The following is a 13,959-nucleotide window of genomic DNA, read 5'->3' as shown; positions in this document are numbered from 1 at the left end:
TCCCCAGTGTGTGACTCACTACCATGTGGGTGACACACTCCCCTTGTGTGTGACCCAATCTCCTGTGTGTGATTCACGTCCACTCCCCCATATGTAACCCACGCATCTGTGGGTGATCCACTCCCACTCCCCCGTGTGTGACCCACTCCCACTCCCCCATGTGTGACCCACTCCCCCATGTGCGACCCACTCCACCGTGTGTGACCCACTCCCCTGTGTGTGACCCACTCCTCTGTGTGTGACCCACTCCTCTGTGTGTGACACACTCCCATGTGTGTGACCCACTCCCACGTGTGTGACCCACATCCCCTCTCCAGTGTGTGTAATCCTCTCCCTGGTCTGTTATCCATTCCCCCGTGTATGACCCACTCCCCCGTGTATGACCCACTTCCATGTGTGTGAACCACTCCCCCGTGGGTGATCCACTCCCACTCTCCCATGTGTTACCCACTCCCACTCCCCTGTGTGTGACCCACTCCCCCATGTGTGATCCACTCCCCCGTGTGTGATCCACTCCCCCGTGTGTGATCCACTCCCCAGTGTGTGACTCACTACCATGTGGGTGACACACTCCCCTTGTGTGTGACCCACTCTCCTGTGTGTGATCCACTTCCACTCCCCCATATGTAACCCACACACCTGTGGGTGATCCACTCCCACTCCCCTGTGTGTGACCCACTCCCACTCCCCCATGTGTGACCCACTTCCACTCCCCCGTGTGTGACGCACTTCCACTCCCCCGTGTGTGACCCACTCCCCCTCCCCCATGTGTGACCCACTCCCCCGTGTGTGACCCACTTCCACTCCCCCGTGTGTGACGCACTTCCACTCCCCCGTGTGTGACCCACTCCCCCTCCCCCATGTGTGACCCACTCCCCCATGTGTGAACCACTCCTCCATGTGTGACACACACCTCTGTTTGTGAAACCACTCCCCCGTGTGTGAACCACTTCCCCGTGTGTGAACCACTCCCCCGTGTGTGAACCACTCCCCCGTGTGTGAACCACTCCCCCGTGTGTGATCCACTCCCCAGTGTGTGACTCACTACCATGTGGGTGACACACTCCCCTTGTGTGTGACCCAATCTCCTGTGTGTGATCCACGTCCACTCCCCCATATGTAACCCACGCACCTGTGGGTGATCCACTCCCACTCCCCCGTGTGTGACCCACTCCCACTCCCCCATGTGTGACCCACTCCCCCATGTGCGACCCACTCCACCGTGTGTGACCCACTCCCCTGTGTGTGACCCACTCCTCTGTGTGTGACCCACTCCTCTGTGTGTGACACACTCCCATGTGTGTGACCCACTCCCACGTGTGTGACCCACATCCCCTCTCCAGTGTGTGTAATCCTCTCCCTGGTCTGTTATCCATTCCCCCGTGTATGACCCACTCCCCCGTGTATGACCCACTTCCATGTGTGTGAACCACTCCCCCGTGGGTGATCCACTCCCACTCTCCCATGTGTTACCCACTCCCACTCCCCTGTGTGTGACCCACTCCCCCATGTGTGATCCACTCCCCCGTGTGTGATCCACTCCCCCGTGTGTGACCCACTCCCGCATGTGTGACCCACTCCCCTGTGTGTGACCCACTCCCATGTGTATGACCCACTCCCATGTGTGTGACACACTCCCCTGTGTGTGACCCACTCCCATATGTGTGACTCACTCCCATGTGTGTGACCCACTCCCATGTGTGTGACCCACTCCCATGTGTGTGACCCACTCCCATGTGTGTGACCCACTCCCATGTATGTGACCCACTCCCCTGTGGGTGATCCACTCCCCGCTACAGTGTGCGTGATGTGGGAGGGATGGGGGTTGGGAGGGAAAGGATTTGAGCTCTTGAAGTCACATTTTACATGAGATGTAAAGACAGATTTCAAACTATATTTCCCCTGTGCATGCACATGCATTCACATGTTATCAAATGTAAGTATATTGTGTAGATTACATCATTTGTGGATCTGATAAATTGGCAGTAACCATTTTTTAAAGCTGAATGTGCAGCATCAAAATGAAGATGTCCAAATGTCACACATGTCCATGCCCGTGGGATTCCCACAGGTGACTCCACTAGTTTATATTATATTCTCCGTTGGTGATTCTGTCTGTCTGTCTGTGAGTCTGTCTCCCCCATTGAGGAAGTAGCTCCACCCAATGTGGAAGAGGCTTCAACCAAAAATCACCACCATTTTCTTTCCTCGCATAGCTTTGAGGGCTCTTTTGTTAAGCCCACGGTGGCTTCCCTCTCTCATAGTTTTATTTCAACTCTAATTCGATATCTCATTTCATTTTTCACAGTCGCTAACATGGTTTTAAACTCGGTTGCATAAAATGGGAATAAAATTTGATTAAAGTTGCCATTTACAGAACGAAATGCATTTTCAAAGGCCTGTAGCATAAAGGCCATTCATTGCGTCTCCCTCACGGCTTTATCTCGACTCTAATTCACCATCACAGTCGCTGGGATGGTTCAAGTCTCAGTTTCAGCTAAAGTTGAGAAAATCTGCGAAATTTATTCCAACAGCTGTTTTGAATGTGTCGACTGGTTGGATGAGAAGTGGGCACGGGGAAGAAGAGAGGAGAATGAGAGAGGGGAAGGAGAGAGGAGAACGTTCCCAGGACTTCGTTATTTATATTATTACTTAGTAATAGTACAGCAACTGATTACTGAAGTTTAGAATCGAACCGAAGTCCAATCATATATTTACATATTACTGGTTTGTATATACAGAGTTTGTTCAAAGCGAGTCAACTCTTTTCCAACCATGGAATTAAACAATACAGTACTTCAAAAATGTAAATAACAAGTACACATACATTCAAAGTACACCGCCCCCATGCCAAATAATTAAATATCCTACAGCGCGGCATTGCTGGGGCGCCTCTGGCGCCTGGCAATACAGCAGTGCTGCTCATCTAGGCTCCATTGGGAAGGAGAGGTGGACACTGATTGATTAATTGTATAATTAAAATCAATAAAAGATTATCACAAAATATTTCCTCAATCAATTGGCTAATAGCATAACTAAACCACCAGTGCTTCATCCAAAGATGAATCTTTTAGAAATTGAATTAAATAAGTCATTAATAAAAAATAAATAATTAATTGAATAATCAATAAATAATTCATCGATTAATCAATAAATAATTAATCGATTAAATGATTATACATTAAATCAAAAATATCCTTGATAGCCACATCACTTGGTCACTGTCATGTCCAAATATTAGCTTCCAAGCTCAAAAGGTGCCTGAGATATTGGCCAAATGAGAAAGAAAATAAAGAAATGATTAATAATGGAAATAAATAAATAATAATTATTAAAAAATTTAATTATTAATCAATTCGGTGACAGAACACATAAACCAACACCATTTCATCAGAATCTGCAACTGAAATTTTTTTTTTGTCGTAATTAATCGAATAATGAAACAATTAATCGATTAATTGATTAATTGATTAGTCAATAAATCAAAAATATCCTTGCTAGCCACATCACTTGGTCACTCATGTCCTAATATTAGCTTCCGAGCTCAAAAGGTACCTGAGATATTGGCCAAATGAGAAAGAAAATAAATAAATGATTAATAATGAAAATAAATAAATAATAATCATTAAAAAATTAAATAATTAATCAATTCGGTCAGAGAACACATAAACCACCACCATTTCATCAGAATCTGTAACTTAAAATAAAAAAAATTAGTCATTAATCGAATAATTAAATAATTAATCAATTAATTAATTAATTGATTAATTACTAAATCAAAAATAGCCTTTGCAGCCAAATCACCTGGTCATTGGCATGTCCAAATATCAGCTTCCTCACTCAAAAGGTGCCTGAGTTAATGGTCAGAAGAGAAAGGAAATTTGATAAATTAAATAACTCCTCACTTAATTGATTAATCAAAAAACAAAAAATACCGTTTTTGATAAAGGACTTGCTCACTATTGTGCCGAAATTTCAGCTTCCGAGCTCAAAGGATGGCTGAGATATCGCCTGGACAAACAAACAAACACACAAACAAGAAAGAAAACAAGTACAGATACATTCAAAGTACACCGCCCCCATGCCAAATAATTAAATATCCTACAGCGCGGCATTGCCGGGGCACCTCCGGCGCACGGCAATACCGCAGTGCAGCTCATGGAGGCTGCATTGGGGGGGAGAGGTGTACGCTAATTGATTGATTAATTGTATAATTAAAATCAATAGAAGATTATCACAAAATATTTTCTTAATCAATTGGCTAATAGCATAACTATACCACTCATGCTTCATCCGAAGATGTGTCTTTTAGAAATTTAATTATAGAAGTCATTAATAAAATTTTTAATAATTAATTGATTAATCAATAAATAATTAATCAATTAATCAATAAATAATTAATCGATTAAATGATTTATCAATAAATCAAAAATATCCTTGATAGCCACATCACTTGGTCACTGTCATGTCCAAATATTAGCTTCCAAGCTCAAAAGGTGCCTGAGATATTGGATAAATGAGAAAGAAAATAAATAAATGATTAATAATGAAAATAAATAAATAATAATCATAAAAAAATTAAATTATTAATCAATTCGGTCAGAGAACACATAAACCACCACCATTTCATCAGAATAAACCACTCCATGAATTGCACCGTGGCATTGCCGGGCGCCTGAGGCGCCCCGGCAATGCCGCGCTGTAGAATTACGTAGAATCCATTGAGATTAGCTTGGAAGCTAATATTTGGACATGAGTGACCAAGTGATGTGGCTATCAAGGATATTTTTGATTTATTGATCAATAAATTAATCAATTAATCGATTAATTATTTAATTATTCGATTAATTACTAAAAAAAATAAAAATTGTCAGTTACAGATTCTGATGAAATGGTGGTGGTTTATGTGTTCTGTGACCGAATTGTTTAATAATTTAATTTTTTCATGATTATTATTATTATTTTTTCATTATTAATCATTTATTTATTTTCTTTCTCATTTGGCCAATATCTCAGGCACCTTTTGAGCTGGGAAGCTAATATTTGGACATGACAGTGACCAAGTGATGTGGCTATCAAGGATATTTTTGATTTATTGATGAATCATTTAATGGATTAATTATTTATTGATTAATCGATTAATTATTTATTGATGAATAAATTAATTATTTAATTTTTTATTAATGAGTTATTTAATTAAACTTTTAAAAGATACATCTTCGGATGAAGCATTAGTGGTTTAGTTATGCTATTAGCCAATTGATTAAGAAAATATTTTGTTTAAGAAAATAAGAATACTATATGAGCTGCACAGCAGTATGCCGGGTGCCGGAGGTGCCCCGGCAATGCCGCGCTGTAGGATATTTAATTATTTGGCATGGGGGCGGTGTACTTTGAATGTATCTGTACTTGTTTTCTTGTTTGTTTGTTTGTCCGGGCGATATGGTATGCGGGAGTTTGTGCGGCACATGGGAAAATAATGATATGCGGGAGTCCAAACCTGAAAATGCTGGAGGCCAAAGCTGAAATTGGAAAAACAATATACCCTATTTTACTCCAGGAGATCCCAAGATTACCGACCCAAAATATCGTTGTGATCGGTTCAGCCGTTTTTGCGGTACTTTCGAACTGACAGACAGACGGACAGATGGACGGACATTTGGTGAATTAAACTAAGATTACTTAGTAAAAGTACAGCGACTGATTACTGAAGTTCGGGATCGAACCGAAATCGAATTATACTGTATATTTACATATTCCTGGGGTGGATATACAGAGTTTGTTTAAAGCGAGCAAACTCTTTTACAACCATGGAATTAAACAATGCTGTACTTCAAAAATGTACATAATAATGTGAACTAACTGCGGAATACAATTTTATTAATAACGTCTGGTTTTAATCTATTTTTAATTTGTAAAGCGAAAAGTTTTTGATTAATTCAAGTTCGCAAATGAAGAAGACTCATGGCTCCATCGGCCTCTGACAGGCCTCTGATGTGCATTTTAAGACTGAATCAGCACGTCTTCGATCATAAATTACGTTTTTCAAGAAACAAAGGTACATTTTGATTACAACTCAAGCAAAGGAAACCAGGTAATGCCTGTTTCGTTTGGAGCGATGATGCACCACCCAAAGAAGATCCGTTTCATAGCTATAGGAAATAAAATTGAGAAATCTTGAATAAAAAATATTTTGCCTCTTTAGCTCAAGGTTACGTAATGTGGTGCATGTGGGTGGTAATTCCTGCGTCTTTATGTCAGTGCTGTCTCAATGAGTTGTATGAGGGTCATTTGTAACTGCCATTTTCAAAATGAATGAAAGAATGAGGGAACAGAACGAGACCACCAATGAATGTGATCCTCTCACCACTCCCCCGGGTGTGACCCACTCCCCCGTGTGTGACCCACTCCCACTCCCCTGTTTGTGACCCAATCCCACTCCCCCATGTGTGACCCACTCCCACTCCCCCATGTGTGACCCACTCCCACTCCCCCATGTGTAACCCACTCCCACTCCCCCTGTGTGTGACCCACTCCCACCCCCCCCATGTGTGACCCACTCACACTCCCCCATGTGTGACCCACTCGCACTCCCACATGTGTGACCCACTCCACCGTGTGTGACCCACTCCCCTGTGTGTGACCCACTCCCCCGTGTGTGACTGACCCACTCCCATGTGTGTGACCTACTCCCATGTGTGTGACCCACTCCCCTGTGGTGATCTCCTCCCCCGTGTGTGACCCACTCCCCTGTGTGTGATCCACATCCCCTCTCCAATGTGTGTACTCCTCTTCCTAGGGTGTGAACCACTCCCCTGTGTATGACCCACTCCCCAGTGTGTGACCCACTCCCCCATGTGTAACCCACTCCCCTGTATGTGACCCTCTCCCCCTTGTGTGACCCACTCCCCTGTTGTGTGTGACCCACTCCCCCGTGGGTGATCCACTCCCACTCCCCCGTGGGTGATCCACTCCCACTCCCCCATGGGTGACCCACTCCCCCGTTTGTGACCCACTCCCATGTGTGTAACCCACTCCCCTGTCTGTGATCCACTCCCCGGTGCAGTGGGTGTGATGTGGGATCATAGATTACATCATTTGTGGATCTGATAAATTGCCAGTAACCATTTTGTAAAAGTGAATGTGCAGCATCTAAATGAAGATGTCCAAATGTCACACATGTCCATGCCCGTCGGATTACCACGGGTGACCTCACTGGTGTATCTATATATATTCACCTTTAGTCCGTGGTTCCCAACCGGGGGGCCATGGCCCCCTGGGGGGCCATGGTGTATTTCTCGGGGGGCCATGGGGTAATTTGAACCATACTAAAAAAAATTAAAAAAAAAATTTTTTGACTTTGATATTGTTTTTTCCCCCCTATTGCAGATTTGACGTTATGGCTTCTGGGAGTAAAAAAAGAAAGTATCTTGATGAATACATAAAGCTTGGATTCACGTCCGTCTACGTCTACATACATTCATTCACGTCTGGCCAAGAGAAACCACAATGGGTGCTGTGTCACAAGGTTTTAAGTACTGAATCCATGAGGCCATCCAAGTTGAAGTTGCACCTCGAGACAAATCACGCACAACATGCAAAGCAGGATCCCGAATTTTTCAAGCGGCATGAAAGAAATTTAAAGCGATAGAAGTTGGATGAGGGAGGAGCTTTTCAACAACAAAATGTAGCAACTGTCCAGGCTTCTTATGAAGTTTCTCTTGAAATTGCAAAGAAGAAAAAACACCACTCGATTGGGGAGACACTCATCAAGCCTTGTCCCCTCCTCATTGTCGAACGGGATCTCGGCAAGGCTCGCAAAGTTGAACAGGTGTCTTTATCGAATAACATAGTGCAGCGTCGTATCCGTGACATGTCGGAAGATGTGAAACAACAGATCATCATTGAGATTAAGGCGGCACCTTTCGGATTGTTTTCTTTTCAACTTGATGAATCGACCGATGTTAGTTCCTGCTCCCAGGTACTGGCATTCGTTCGCTATGTCAAGGGAGATGATATCAAGGAAGAATTATTGGTCTGCAGTGCCCTGGAAACAACGACAAAAGCTAACGACATCATGGAAAAAATGAAGTTGTTCTTCGATGCGGGAGGAATTCAGTGGGAGAATGTATGCGGTGTCTGTACTGACGGTGCTCCTGCCATGCTTGGTTCCAAATCCGGATTCCAAGCAAAAGTGAAGATGCTGGCACCACAAGCGAAAGGAACCCACTGTATGATTCATCACTACGCCCTGGCTTGTAAGACTCTCCCTCTCTCATTGAAGAAAGTTCTTGAAGTCGTAATCAAGATTGTTAACTACATCAAGGCAGGGGCTCTCAACATCCGAATGTTCAAGGAGCTGTGCAAAGACATGAACGCGGAACATGAAACGTTGCTGTACTATACTGCTGTATGCTGGCTTTCGAAAGGGAATGTTCTGAACTGCGTCTTTGAACTTCGTGCAGAAGTCAAACATTTCTTGAATATTCAAGGGAAACATGACCTCCTGCAGCATTATGACGAAGAATTGTGGAACGAACGACTTGATTATCTTGCTGACATTTTCGAGCAGCAGAACCAGCTGAACCTCAAGCTCCAAGGAAGAGCGACAAATATTATTCTTTTCCACGATCATCTCAGAGGATTTGTTGCCAAGCTCCAAAACTGGCTCAGGAAAGTGAACACAGGAAACATTGCTATGTTTGAAAGAATGTCTGAATTGCAAGACAGCATGGGAAAAGAGCTTTCCCGTACTGAAAAATGACATTCTTGAGCATCTGCAGTCACTGGAGCTAGAATTTCATAAGTATTTTCCTGATTTAGATGACAATGAGACAAAAATTGTGAGGAATCCTTTTTCCATCAACCTTTGCATGGAGAGCATGCAGGAGGCAATGCAAGATGAATTCCTGGATCTCCGAAACGATTAATTTACCAAAGACACATTCGAAGAGAAGAGCTTGATGGAGTTTTGGGTGGCTTAGTGGGGCAACTTAGCATAACAATTGTGCATTTTGTGAGGAAAGCACCAAATTTGGCACACTAGTAGACTATCCTATTATGAACAGATTTGGATATTGGGCCATCTCAAATTCAGCAATTTTCAAATTCTCAAATTTGTTTTTCAAAATGGCCGCCACTCATGGCATCGAGTTATTCACATACTAGTGAACATCTGTTTACTGTTTGGTATGATATAGAAATTGTTCTGAATCAGTGACACAGTCTGCTCTGTTAATGTTCTCTCAATTTTGTGAGCACTCTCCCTCACACCCACACAAAGCTGTGCATTCAAGTGCAGCCTTTTTGCACTTGCAACACTTCACACAGCTCTTCTTGCACTTGCACGATACTAGCTCATAGCAGGTGTGGGCTGCTTTGGGTAGCTTCGTCCAGTGTGGCTCGTACACCCCCTCGTCATTCTTGACCCAGCCCCAGCTGGTTGGATGGCAGCCTTTGGCCAAGCCAATAGTGCTATGTATGTTTATCATTGGTTTTCATTCAGAATCTGTGTCTTAATTTGACTAATTAGTTCACTTTAACTTTTTTTCTCAACCAAATCAAATTGTCACTTTCTTTGACCATTATTGGACCTTTATTAGTAAATAAACCTTCACTGTCAACCTGCATTCCTCTCCAGTAAAGCAGATATGTATCATAACAGTAACCGCTGGTGGCCATTTTGAAAAATGGCTGCCATAGCCATCAGGGGCTGAATCTGAGATGGCCCAATATCCAGATATTTTCATAATATGATAGTCTACTAGTGTGCCAAATTTGGTGCTTTCCTCACAAAATGCACAATTGTTATGCTATATTTAGCTTAGCTGCCGGACTATGGGAATGTGTCGCTACCATCATATCAGCCAGATAGCCATCCGGGTGCTTCTGCAATTCTCGTCTACCTATAATAATAATACATTTATTTTATATAGCGCTTTTCAAGAAGCCCAAAGACGCTTTGACAGAGTACAAAAAACAAGTGCAAAAAGACAAAAATCAATAGGTAAATAATCAAAGCAAAAGGAAGGAGAAGGAGAAGAGATAGTCAGGGGTTAAATGCTGTGGGTTAAATGTTGAATGCAGTGTTGAACAGGTGGGTCTTGAGTGATGTTTTGAATGTGGTGAGTGAGGAGGAGTCTCTGATGGTGTGAGGTAGTGAGTTCCAGAGGGTGGGAGCAGCGATGGAGAAGGCCCAGCCAGTTCGCTATCTCTGCGAAGCGGGGTTTTCCACGTTGTTGAATATCAAATCGAAACAGCGTATTCGGCTCCACGTGGAAGATGACCTCCGCTGTGCCCTGACTGTAACTCACCAACGGATACCTCAATTGGTAGCTAAAATGCAATTTCAGCCATCCCACTGAGTTTTTAATTCACTTTTACAGCGCATGCATTGCGTCCCTAGTTTTGATTACCTGAGTTGTTGTCGAATTGAGTTTCATTTTGTGAGATTATAACACACTGCGTTAAATACAGACACAACAAAGGTTTTTAGTTTTCACATATTCTTGACTTGGAACCTTTTCATACTGTTTTCTTGTGTGACAGTTCTATTTTATGCTGTCCATAGTGTTGCTACTGATAATATTAAAATCTCATATCAAACATGCATCATTCGAGCGACGTTGCTTTGTTTGCTTCTTCCAAAAACGATGTAGTTGGGAGCCAGTAAGGAACAGAAAAAAAACTATGGAACTAAATGTTCATGTTGGCTACTTGGAAATCCTCATTTTCTGTGTAATAATTTACCAATTCTCATACAAACAAAATAGCCAATTAAAGGAAAAAAAACACCTCTCAGAATGCACCACAGAGCATCTAGAAATCAAATTTTTTCTGGGGGGAATGCCCCCAGACCACCCTAGCCTGCTTACACGCGCTCCCCCGATCGATCCTCGCAAAAGGGAGGGGGGAGCTGGGGATGTGCTCTGGGAGCCAAGGGGGCCATAACACAAAAAAGCTTGGGAACCCCTGCCTTAAGTTATCCAACCTTAATTTAACAATGACAACGTTTTGACCAGCAACACAACAAATGTGCATCTGCTGACCTTTCTCAACTGTGAAGAAATAATCCTACAACCCCCTTTGTCAATCCGAGCAAAGGGGTGGGCAACGGCAGACCCACCAATGAAAGCTGTGTTCAGGAACTCAAAGCACATATCACAATTATCACATGCTGCAGGGTGGAGTTGTGTGTGTGTGTCAATGGCTGGGAGGTGGAGACGGGGAGGGGGGGGGGGGGGGGGGGAAACATTATTGAGGTGATTGTTTGTAATGAAAAACAATTAAGCTAAATCTATATAATACAGGCAAACATGAATGTGACATTCACTTAAGCTCAACACATGATTGTAACAGCTTAAGTCCCTTGGCTTCCGTGGTGACACGGTGGCAAGTCCTTCACGAACCTGGCTTCCATGGTGATATGGTGGCTCACTACTCCGTGAGGCCATCTCAGGAATTAGATCTGCTATAATTAGATCTCAGGAACACATTTGGCAAAGTAAATTGAAGGATTAAAGCAATGGCACAAGCGTGATAAACGAGAGGTATGCACAATTGCTCTAAGCTGTCTAGCCTGGGTTCAAATCCAGACCCAGCTATAAACTGTCATGCGGGTGTTTCACAGGCAGGGTGATTCCTCAATGTCTGTGCTGTCGCTCGGACGTTAAACAGGGTGTCACATCTGCCAGGTTTTCAACCCCCCCTCCCCCTCTATACTCTCCTCCCTCCTCATCGTCGCCCCTTTGCTTTCCCAGCCCTCCTCTCTCTCCTCCCAATCCTTCCCCCTCATATTCCTCCCTCTCCCTCTCTCTTTCCCCCGTTCCTACTCCCCTCCTCGTATCACCCCTCACTCCTGGAGTTTACAGTATAGTTTTGACATGTGGTGAGGCTTCGCTCTTCCTTGCCCCCTCCTTTCTCCCTCACCCCCTCCTTTCTCCCTCGCCTCCTCCTTTCTCCCTCGCCCCTCCTTTCTCCCCCATTCCCATCTCCCTCTCCCTTCTCCCTTCCCCCTTCCCATCTCCCTCTCCCCTCTCTCTCCCTCACCCTTTTCCCCTCCCTCCCTCCTCCCTTTCCTTCCCTTTCTCTCTTCCCCCACCCCTCTTCTATCTTCCCCGTCTCTTCGTATTCCCATCACGAAGCGACTCCGTGTTACCCTGCAATGCCGAGTACCTTTGCTCGTTGTTAAATAGGAGCAAAAAAAACATCGCAAAAGCAAGCAGAAAGAAAGATACGAAATAGCTGTCATAAGAGGCAATGAATATTGTAGACAGAAGAAGAGATGAAAAGCAAAGGCAAATCAAGAGAGGATATTAAGTAGCTAAATGCTGACTTCCAACGACAAACTAGGAGCACAAAGAGAAACATTTTAAAGAGGCATGCATAGAAATAGAAAGTGAGAACAGAGTGGGAAAAACAAGAAATATTTTTTGAAAGATCAGAGAGATCACATGAAAGTTTCAGTTAGTAGGGGCCTTCAATAAAAAAAATCGTGCAATTTTATTGAAAGCTTCAAGGTTTTGGCTGGAGTTACCTTAGGTGATACGATTTCAAATTCTGCCGGGAGACAAGCTCAATTGTCACCCTATCCAAGATGGCAGGCAAATCCAATATGGCCACCATATGGCAAAGGCATCATCATGTACTAGAAGTGGTAGAATCACAAACAAAATGTCTAAATAGGGGGTTTTCGTGGGCGCGGAGTTCAGTCCCAATGTCATTTTGGTGAATATAGGTCAAGGTCAAGGTCAAGCTTGGTATTTGTCCAATATCGGTCTATTACCATGCCGCATGGACTGAAAGTGGTAGAATCTTAAATAAAACATCTTAACAGAGGTTTTGAGGGTGATGAGTCTGTTCTTGAGGTCATTTTGGCGATTTGAGGTCAAGGTCACATATCAAGATCAAGGTTGGTATTTACCTAATATTGGACTATTTTATTTTCATTATTTTTTTTTGTATATAGAATAGATGCTCGTGAAAGAGCTAAAAATTGTCATACCACATACCATTATCATACTATTATCATATTATCATACCTATTATCATACCACACCAACTAAAAGTGGTAGAATCACAAATGAAACATCTAAATAGTGGGGTTTTCAAGCGTGACGACTCAGTTCTTTGTGCCATTTTGTCGATTTGAGGTCAAGGTCATGTGTCAAGGTTGGTATTTACCTTATCACAAATCACAATCATAAATAAATTTTCAAGTCATGAAACAAATGTCACTATAGTATGCATGCCTTTTATTGAACTTCAAAGTATCAGAGAACTCAACTTAGATTTGATAACACAACATTGTTATTCACATATCTACATTCATATGGCTTCTTAACCACTTGGGATGGACAACATCGAGAATATTCCTCAATTATAGCGACACGAGGAGCAGAAGAAACTGAAAATTCCTTGTTTCTAATCTTGCGAGTTACACAACAAATGGAAGTGGAAACCAAACAACAAAGGGAAAAAATGTCGCTCCCATCTGCTACGTACAAAACTAAAGTTGCATTATCTTCTTTAAAAACTCGCTTAGGCTACATATGAGAGCCTACATGGTCTGTTCAGTTGATTATCGAGGCAGGGATCACTTTTCAGTTCTCCAGACCAAGGCAAAAGCAAAATAAAGCGAAAAATGGGAGCGGTCAAACCCGAGATTTCATCTTCTTGTTCATAATAATCTATCTATAATTCCAGTAATCTCTGTGTGTATGTGTGTGTGTATGTGTGTGTGTCTGTGTGTATGTGTGTGTGTCTGTGTGTCTGTGACCGCTGTTTCTCGACAACCACGGGTCCGATATACTTGAAACTTGCCAGGTATATTGCTGGGGACCTGAGGATGTGCCTTTTCAAGGTTTCATATTAATCGGACTATCTATAATTCCAGTAATCTCTGTGTGTATGTGTGTGTGTATGTGTGTGTGTCTGTGTGTATGTGTGTGTGTCTGTGTG

This window comes from Myxine glutinosa, chromosome 1, assembly GCF_964187855.1.
Source record: "Myxine glutinosa chromosome 1, kmMyxGlut1.1, whole genome shotgun sequence".
Taxonomy (NCBI): domain Eukaryota; kingdom Metazoa; phylum Chordata; class Myxini; order Myxiniformes; family Myxinidae; genus Myxine; species Myxine glutinosa.
The sequence above is the reverse complement of the archived record's forward strand: the minus strand, read 5'-3'. Positions refer to the sequence as shown.